This window comes from Eriocheir sinensis, chromosome 8, assembly GCF_024679095.1.
Source record: "Eriocheir sinensis breed Jianghai 21 chromosome 8, ASM2467909v1, whole genome shotgun sequence".
Lineage (NCBI taxonomy): Eukaryota > Metazoa > Arthropoda > Malacostraca > Decapoda > Varunidae > Eriocheir > Eriocheir sinensis.
In genome coordinates, this window is record NC_066516.1 from 1,089,264 (window position 1) to 1,099,812 (window position 10,549).

Here is a 10,549-nt window from a genome sequence, read left to right on the forward strand (position 1 = left end):
TGTTAAATGAGGAGATTTGCACCGGCACCCAGTCATGGGTGTTACAAGATGCATTGTTACAATCAGGGGCGTCATTTGGCCTTCAAAAGTGGGAGGGACATTAGGGCAGACAGTTTTATATATATATATATATATATATATATATATATATATATATATATATATATATATATATATATATATATATATATATATATATATATATAGATATACATACATACATACATATATATATATATATATATATATATATATATATATATATATATATATATATATATATATATATATATATATATATATATATATCCAGTGCTCTCTGATGAACTCACAATCAAAGATGTAGTATACCTATATGGTAGCATTGAGTAATCTTAGGTCACTTGGCAAAGTGTTCACCTAAGTCCGACCCAAGCTGACAACATAAACCTAAGCGTGTTTGCAAGCTGAGTGTTTAGAATATTGGCATAATAATAAAAGATGCTGAAAACTGGATTCCACTACTTTATTGAATATATGAATAATTATATACTGAATTTGTAATGGAGCTAAGATAAAAAAAGCTATGTTTTCAGCGGTCATACCATGATCTCATGAAAATAATTAGGTTGACATATATAATTAATTACTACGTGTTTTGGTATGATGACCATTGCACGTTAATGCCATAGCTTTGCGAGCATTGAGTAATCTTAGGTCACTTGGTAAAGTGTTCACATAAGTCCAACCCAAACTGACAACATAAACCTAAGCATGTTTGCAAGCTGAGTGCTTAGAATATTGGCATAATAATAAAAGATGCTGAAAACTAGATTCCACTAATAGAGTAATTATATACTGAATTTGTAATGGAGCCAAGATAAAAAGCTATGTTTTTCAGTGGTCATACCATGATCTCATGAAAATAAATAGGTTGACATATATAATTAATTACTACGTATTTTGTTATGATGACTATTGCACATTAATACCATAGGTTTGAATCCAATGATGAATATCTTCAAGCAAGACACAAATAGCAACAGATTGGTCACCAATTCACTCAGTAAACACAATACTCCAGAAAAGTATACACTGAATTCACAATAAAGTTGTTTTTCCACTTGGAACTTTGTAAACAGAAACCAAGTAACCTCATTTTACTTCACTCATAAGTCATGATGTTCACGATGTGGTCACCTCGACCTTTTGTTCCTCCTCCCTCACACTGGCAGACGTCTCTAACAAGCTTACCACCATTATCTCAATATGAATAACCGGCAGCAATAATTATAAATCATACTCTAAATGACGTTTTAATGCAATTTTAATGTAATGTTTTTCATTTGCATGTGTGTACCTTTCTGCTACAAATAAAAGTTTTTTTTCCCATGTTTTGTTTTCCTTAACTCGAATATTTCACATTTTAATCAATAACAAAGGCATCAAACACTAATTGTATGTTCAAGCTATGTTTATTTTTTTTTTCTGTTGACATAAACTACATCGTTTTCCTTTGGTGCCATTATTTTCACATGGGTGCAGTCTATCACTCCCACAACACCGGCAAGTTGGTAGAATTCTGCTTGCCTTACACGGATCTCCACCCTATCAAGGGGAGACTGGATAAACCTCCCGACTACCTACGGGTCACTGAGGGCGGCCAGAGTTTCCACAATCACCCTGCTTACACTACTCTGGCTTACCCCCTAACTCATCACTTGAGCACTGCTGCATTTTTCCTGTAGCCAAGTACCTTTAAGTCAAAATCACTTTCAACCCCGGGGTGAGGGAATGCTCCCTTTGAACTGGATCTTGTAGCTCTCTTCTCACCAAATCAGTCACATACTCCATTCCTGCACGGTCTAATATGTATGTCTTGACAAGTTCACCATCGTTATACAGTTCCAAAGCGCCCTATCAAACTCTAAATTGCGGAGGCGGGCTGGACAAGGAAGTCCGGGGGCCATGTTGATATGGGTCTGGGTCTGGGTTTCACTATTAACTTTACTAGTGTTTAGAAGTCCTCGCCAGCACTCTCAAGTTAATACCAAAGTTAAGAGTAGGTATTAGGCTAATAATTGTTGAGGATACACTTTGAGAGTGAAGTTAATACCAAAGTCGAAAGTTAATACCAAGTTTAGTATTAATAGTTGTCGAGGATACCGGCCCAAGTTGGACTCTTTCAAGAGGAGGGTATCAGGACACCTCTCCTCCCGAAATTGACCTCTGATTTTGGACACTCCTTTAACCTCTGTTCAGGAGCAGTGAGTAGCGGGCCTTTTTTTTTTTTTTTTCTTTGCGCCCTTGAGCAGTCTCCTTAGCTGTAAAAAAAAAATAAAAAAAAAATAAATAAAATATATATATATATATATATATATATATATATATATATATATATATATATATATATATATATATATATATATATATATATATATATATATATATATATATATATATATATATATATATATATATATATATATATATATATATATATATATATATATATATATATATATATATATATATATATATATATATATATATATATATATATATATATATATAAGGGGTGTAGGTTACCTGATTGATCACATTTACCGACATACAAGGGGTTCAGGTTATCTCATTTATTTACTATATGCCACGCGCTGCTACAGCGTATGCCCCCAACTTTACCTTTACCTTTATTGGCTCGACTGACAGAGACATGGCTTTGTGTGTCGAAGGTCACTGGTTCAATCCCCACAGCCAGCACTCTCTAACTTGGATTTTGCTGAGTTCCCTAGAGCCCAGATTAATTTATCGGTGTTTAATGAGCAGATTTGCACCGGCACCCAGTCGTGGGTGTTACAAGATACTTTGTTACAATCAGGGGCGTCATTTGGACTTCAAAAGTGGGAGGGGCATTAGGGCAGACAGTTTTATATATATATATATATATATATATATATATATATATATATATATATATATATATATATATATATATATATATATATATATATATACTATATATATATATATATATATATATATATATATATATATATATATATATATATATATATATATATATATATATATTTACCAGAGCTGGGCACTTCCAATCATCAGTTCGATCGTCCGATCTTCCGATCTGATCGGAACAGCAGTTGGCGATCGGAATGCAAAGATTGGATCATCTTTGTAAAAGGTAATCGGACAGTGGATATCGGAACTTCACAAACTAATTTCCGATCACCGATCACAGAAAAGAAAGTGGTCAACGTTGTCATGGCAACAAGTGACCGGACTTCTTACAATTATTTTTATACACGTTGCTAAATAGTTACTTCAATAAGCGTCTTTATTTATAAAATTAAGCGATAATTATTGATCGTTAATTTATTTAATCCTGGTAAGGTATCGTGAACGAGACGAGGATGCGCAAAGTCGCTTTATTTGCTTGGCGGGACGTTTGGGCTGCAGTAGTGGGCTTCCGCTCACTCCAGTAACCGAGTGGCCTGCCCTAGTTGTCAGTTATGCATTTTCTGCTGCAGTGTTACCACCCTCTAATGGCGGCAGCGTCAGTTTCTTTTCGGGAAACCAACAAGATCTAAACTAAAAGGGGAGGCTTCGCCCCGCCTCGACCCCCCCACTTTCTTAACCTTGGGGAGGGCTTTGCGTTCCCTCGACCCCCCTACCCACCCGTCGGGCTTCCCCCGCAGCAAGAGGAAGAGGAGGAAGGAGGTATCGCGAGACAGCGCAACATGGCGCCCAGAAAACGGCACCAAACTAACGCCCCATACCCCTCCCATCCAAGAACTTATCTAACCTCTTCTTGAATGTATCTATTGTGTTGGCGCTCACCACATGACTTCTTGCCTACGTTTTTGTTGAACCTGAACTTATCCAACTTAAACCTATTGCTACGTGTCCTACGCTGTGTAGTGTCATCTGCCATCCACGTATCCTAAGACATCCCATCCAATCTGCACATGCGCGGGATTTATTTACAAACAAAGGGTGGATGAATTGCGACACGGTACCGTGTCTTTATCGACTGCCTATCGCGATATGTCACACCTGAGTTTGTTTTTTTATCTTTATAAAAGTAAATGTTAACGTATGTTTTGAATTTGAAAATTGCTTGAAATATGAAAGTTTCTTCCTGCACCCTTTGTATTGTTAAGCCGGACGTGTTACTTGGGTTCCGTGTCGCCGTCAGGAGACTCCGTGGGAGGGAGATATGTAAACACTTTGCACAGCTTCTGTAGTTTAATATTCTTCCTTAGTAGTACACTTCACTCTGACTCTTCACTTACCACTAGCTTACTATGACTGGGACTGCCTCTCTCTCGCCCTCTTCTCCTATATATATCCAGAACAGTACAGTCTAGAATGTTACAGTATATTTTAGATCATACAAGAACATGTAGCAAAAATATGTGCGAGTTGGCAACACTTCCCGCCTGGCGCCTGGCCGCGCCCCGCGGGGCGCGGACGGCTCGCCTTGCTCCCCGCCCCCTTGCTCGTTTCTCCGGGAGCCTTCTAGAGGCCTATGGTCGCCGGGGGAAGCTTCCAGCAGAACACTATCCCCCCCTCTTAATTGTGATCGTCCCGATCACACACTTAACTATATACAAACGTAAGAAAATTAATCAAAAACATAATAATCGTCGTATCGCTGTGGACGCCTGCGTTGTCTCTGTCTTCTGCTCGGTGCCTCCTGCACGTCTGTCTCCTGGTGTGCCTCGTCGTCGTCCGCTTCTTGGGGTGTCCCTGGAACATCTGCCGAAGCCGGGAGGTTATCTCCCTCGGCTGAAAGGTCCAGAAGGCTTATGTCGTCGTCGACCTCCTCTCGTTCCTGGACGTCCCTTTCGTTTTCGTCGGCTGCTGGGTGTCTGTAGTTGTTCCAGGTGTAGTTTCCCGGACCGTGGTACCTCCATAGGCGGTTGACGTGGACAACTTTCGGCTTGGTCCTTTCCGTTCTCCGGATTCGGTAAGTCACGTCGGAGAGGCGTTCTAGCACAGTGTAAGGGCCTTCCCAGGGGCTCTGTAACTTCGGAGACTGTCCTTTCTTCCTCTGCGGGTTGTAAAGCCAGACTTGGTCTCCTTCCTTGAAGTCAACGTGGCTTGCCCTCATATTGTAACCGCGCTTCATGGCCTCCCCGGAGAACTTCAAGGCACCACGGACTTGATGGTGCACCTCTTCCAGCCGTTCCTCTAGTTGACGGGCAAAACTGGAGGCGTCCCTTGGAAGGCTTTCCCCGGGAGGCCTTCCTGTCAGTAGGTCCACCGGCAATCGCAGCTCACGTCCAAACATCAGCTTTGCCGGTGAATACCCCGTAGTCTCGTGGGCGGCAGACCTGTAGGCCATGAGGAGCGCAGGCAGCTTCTGATCCCATGAAGACTGATCATTGTTGCACTGCTTGGCCAACTCCTGGCCCAACGTCCAATTAAACCTCTCCACCATTCCATCTGACTGTGGGTGCAGAGGGGTGGTCCGGGTCTTCTTGATACCCAGAAGCTTGCAGCACTCAGCAAGGACTGTTGACTCAAAATTCCTTCCCTGGTCGGAATGGAGCTCGTTAGGCACACCGAAACGACAGAAGAACTCCTCCACCAATACCTTGGCGATGGTAGTGGCTTCCTGGTCAGGGATGGCGTAGGCTTCCGGCCACTTGGTGAAGTAATCCATTGTGACGCAGATGTACCTATTTCCGTTCGTCGTCAGAGGCAAGGGTCCTGCTATATTCACTGCCACCCGTTCCATGGGGGCTCCAACCTGGTATAGTTGCAATGGGGCACGGTGGCGCTTCTTGGGGCCCTTCTTTGCACTGCACACCTCACACGCGTGACACCATTCTTCCACGTCCTTCCTCATGCCAACCCAGTAGAACCTTTGGCGCAGGCGACTCAGTGTCTTCTTTACCCCAAGGTGTCCGCTGGTGATGCTATCGTGCATTTCTTTCAAGACGCCTTCCCGGGACTTCATAGGTAGCACCGTGGACCAGTAGTGGTCAAGACCATTATGAGAGACCCAGCGTCGCTGCAACACCCCGCTGTCCATCCGAAGAGTGTCCCACTGAGTCCAGTAATTCTTGGTGGTAGGGCTTTCTCTCGAGATTACTTCCCACCCAGGTCGCGTTGACGACTGACTCAGCCACTCCATAATTGGTCTCAGATCTAGGTCCTCCCGTTGCAGTTTTCCCAAGTCGTTCCATGGCACCTCCGCTGTCTGTTCCACTGTAGTGCGGCGGCACATATTCTGGACGCTTTCCCTCTGGAGGCAATGTTGACACTCAGGTAGGCAGGGGCGCAGGCTCAAGCTGTCCGCGTTACCGTGTGTTAGTCCAGATCGGTGCACAATAGTATAGTGATGCTGCTCTAGTTTACCTATCCAGCGAGCAAGCTGGCCCTCAGGGTTTTTCAGTGACTTCAGCCACCGCAATGCAGCGTGATCCGTGCGGATGGTGAAAGTTGCACCGTACAGGTAAGCATGGAAAAAGTCAAGGCTCTTGACTACTGCCAGGAGTTCTTTCCGGGTCACGCAATAGTTTTTCTCGGCTGGAGTGAGCTTCTTGCTGAAGTAGGCCACAACCCGTTCCATGTCGGCACATGCCTGGAACAGCACTCCACCAATCCCCTCATCACTGGCATCACAATCCAGTATAAAAGGCTTAGAAGGGTCTGGGTAGGTGAGTACGGGCGAGCTGATGAGGGTCTCCTTGAGCTTCTCAAAGGCAACCTGAGTTTCCGCTGTCCACTCAAACTTGCGCCCCTTCTTCGTCAGGAGGTGCAGTGGTGCAGCAATCGTAGCGAAGCCTTTCACAAACCTGCGGTAGTATGAGCACAACCCGAGGAAGCTCCGCAGCTCCTTCACGTTGGTGGGTGTCGGCCAGTCCCTTACCGCAGCCACCTTCTCAGGATCAGTTCGTACTCCAGCCTCGCTCACGATGTGTCCCAAGTATTGGACCTCCTTTTGGAACAGACAGCATTTCTTCGGGCTGAGCTTAAGGTGTGTAGCTCTAAACCGGGCGAAAACCTCTGATAGCCTTTCCATCTCCTGCTCGAAGGTCTGGCCAAAGACAATCACGTCGTCGAGGTAGATGAGTGCCGTCTTCCAGTGAAGTCCCTCCAGCACCCTCTCCATCAGCCGCTCGAACGTGGCCGGCGCGTTGCACAGGCCAAAGGGCATGACCTTAAACTGCCACAGGCCTTGACCGTAGGAGAAGGCTGTTTTCTCTTTGTCCTGCTCCGCCATTTTGACTTGGTGATACCCAGACTTCATATCCAGTGTTGAAAACCACTTGGAGCCCACCAAAGCGTCGAGCATGTCGTCGATCCGTGGGAGTGGGTATGAATCCTTGATGGTGAGATCGTTGAGGGCTCGGTAGTCCACGAAGCACCTGAGGGAACCGTCCTTTTTCCTGACGAGCACTACAGCAGACGCCCAGGGCTGCTGGACCGCTCGATTAACCCCTGTTGCCGGAGATCATCCATCACCTCATCCATCTCCTTGCGACGGACTGGTGCCATCCTTCGAGGAGCTTGCTTCACTGGGCGGTGGCTACCTGTGTCGATGTGGTGCTCTACCAGGTCCGTACACCCCAAGTCCAGGTCTCCTGTGGAAAACACATCTGCACTCCTCACGAGAAGCTCCCTGAGCTGTTCCACTTGGGGCTCCTCTAGACACTTGGAGCTCCTGTCAAACAGGTCGTGCAGGTAGTCGGGCAGCTCCTCCTGGGGCTTCGTCAGGGTTCTCCTGCAGACACAGGTTCTCGGTTTCTGGTCGATCTCTTGGCACAACCCCACCATGGTCCCTTGTTTTCTTTTCTTTGGGCTGAAGGAGACATTGGCCACGACGATAGGCACTTCCGCTGCAGTAGGGTCTGCCAAAGTACAGCCTACAATCACCCCGTTTTCTACCGGACATCGACTTCCACTCTCTACCACACACAGACTAGCCGGGGGGACACCCGTAATTTGACAGGGTAACAGCATATCTGACCTCGGAGGAATAATGGTGGTGCGCTTGACCGTCACTGGCAGGCCCTCCTTGTGCACAGTCGTCAGTGGCACCCTCCTTCCTTCTACAGTCAGCTGCTTAGCGCGGAAGTCCAGCTCGCACCTGTGGGAGACAAGATAATCCATACCTAGGATGCAGGGGTCGTCCATTTCAGCCACGTAGACAGAGAGGAACTCTTCCTTTCCTCCGAGCTCAAACTTTACGTCCACTGGGCCTCTGAGCTCTGCATAGTGTCCAGTGACTCCGCACAGTCGATGCGACGTCTTAGGAAGCCGACGATGACTCACCACGTCAGGCCGCACCAATGTGCGTTCCGAGCCTGTGTCGACGACCACAGGCCACAACACTTCGTCAACCTTGCCCTCCACTTGGCAGCTCGTCATGGTGGTTCTCCTGCACATTGATATCTTCGGGGCATGTACAGGACAGACTGGTCGTTGCCCCGTGAACCAGTCCTCCTTAGTTTCCCGAGTGGTGGTCCCTCGCCGGTGGCTTCCTCCTAGCGCCACCTTCATATTCCTTCTTCCTCTTATAGCATCGTTCTCCTTGTGCCCAACCTTCTCGCAGTACCAGCACGTTCCTTGGAACCTGTCTGTGTCGCTGACAGCGCCCTTTCGTGCCCTAAAGCCAGAAGTCGAGTCGTCCCTGAAGCTTGACAAGCTAGACCTAACAAAGGACTCAAATTCCATGGCACGTGCCAGAGTTTCCTGCATTGATGTTGGCTTAGCTTGCTTCACTTGTATCTTCAGCTGAGGGCTGTCCAGGACATCGATGAATTGATCACGCAGCAAAACTGTCAGCAGGTCAGGGGTGGCACCTGGGTATGCCTTGTGCGCCATGCTCTCAAGGTCCTGAGCGAGTTCCTGAAGAGACTCGCCGCGCCTCCTGTTGGGGGTTCTGAACCTAACCCTGAAGAGCTCGTTCTGGTGCTTGGTCCCATATCGTTGCTCCAGCGCCTGTGCTAGCCCGCTGTAGCTGCCTTTTGTCGCAATGTCGAACTGAGCAAGGACCTCCAGCGCCGCCCCTTTCAGGTTAGTGGCCAGCTGAACCACGCATTCTTGGTAATCACATCCATTCCGAGCTGCCAACAGCTCAAACTGAGCGCGGTAAGCCTCCCAGGAGACCTTGCCATCAAACTCCTGAGGCTTCTTTCTAACAGGCGACCCCAGCAGACTCATGGGGCTGGCGGAACTTCTTGCGGGGATAAACTCAGGCGAAACAGGGCTCAAACTACCCCGGACTTGCGTAGGAGAAGCATCTTGGGTACAAGTAGCCCCTGCAGGCACTGGCTGTCCGTTTCCAGCCAAACAGTCTTCAAGGGCCTTCACTCTGTCACTTACGTCACAAACTGCCCGTTCTGTACGGTTCACCTTTCCCTGCACTTCTAATATTTCTTTGTGTGTCGTCTCCCGTATCACCTCCATCTCTTGTTGAAGATTTGTGTGTTCTTTCTCCACTTCCATCAGGCGTTGTCCTAACTTCGTGGTCACATCAGTCATTTCTCTTCGCACTGACTCACTTCCATCTTGTACTGCTTGTAGCTGTTGCTGTAATCCCGTGAAGCGATCTCCTAGTTGTTCTTTGAGTTCTTGGAGTGTTCCTTCTTGTTGTTGCTGTGCTCTTTCTTGTTGTTCTTTGAGTTCTTGGAGTGTTCCTTCTTGTTGTTGCTGTGCTCTTTCTTGTTGTTCTTTGAGTTCTTGGAGTGTTCTTTCTTGTCGTTGCTGTGCTCTTTCTTGTTGTTCTTTGAGTTCTTGGTGTGCTCTTTCTTGTTTCTCCCCCTGTAGTCTCAAAGCTTCCAAGAGTTCAGCCAACACGTCGTCCCTCTGGGCAGCTTGGGAACGAGTCTCCAAGGCGAAAAAACAAATGGCTACACTCCTGACGCCAATGTTATGCCGGACGTATTACTTGGGTTCCCTGTCGCCGTCACAAGACTCCGTGGGAGGGAGATATGTAAACACCTTGCACAGCTTCTGTAGTTTAATATTCTTCCTTAGTAGTACAATTCACTCCTGACTCTTCACTGGCCACTAACTTACTATGACTGGGACTAACTCCTCTCGCCCTCTTCTCATATATATATATATATATATATATATATATATATATATATCTATATATATATATATATATATATATATATATATATATATATATATATATATATATATATATACAGAACAGTACAGTCTAGAACGTTACAGTATATATTAGATCATACAAGAACATGTAGCAAAAATATGTGCGAGTTGGCAACACTTCCCGCCTGGCGCCTGGCCGCGGGGGGCCTTGCTCCCCGCCCCCCTGCTCGCTCCTCCCAGAGTCTTCTAGAGGCCCATAGACCCCGGGAGAAGCTTCCAGCACAACAATACACACCAACACAGTAATAGATGGGACACTAACACACCCACCCACACAGTAATAGATGGTCAATAACACCCACACCCACACAGTAATAGATGGGCCACTAACACCCACACCCACATAGTAATAGATGGGCCACTAACACCCACACCCACACAGTAACAGATGGACACTAACACCCACACCCAC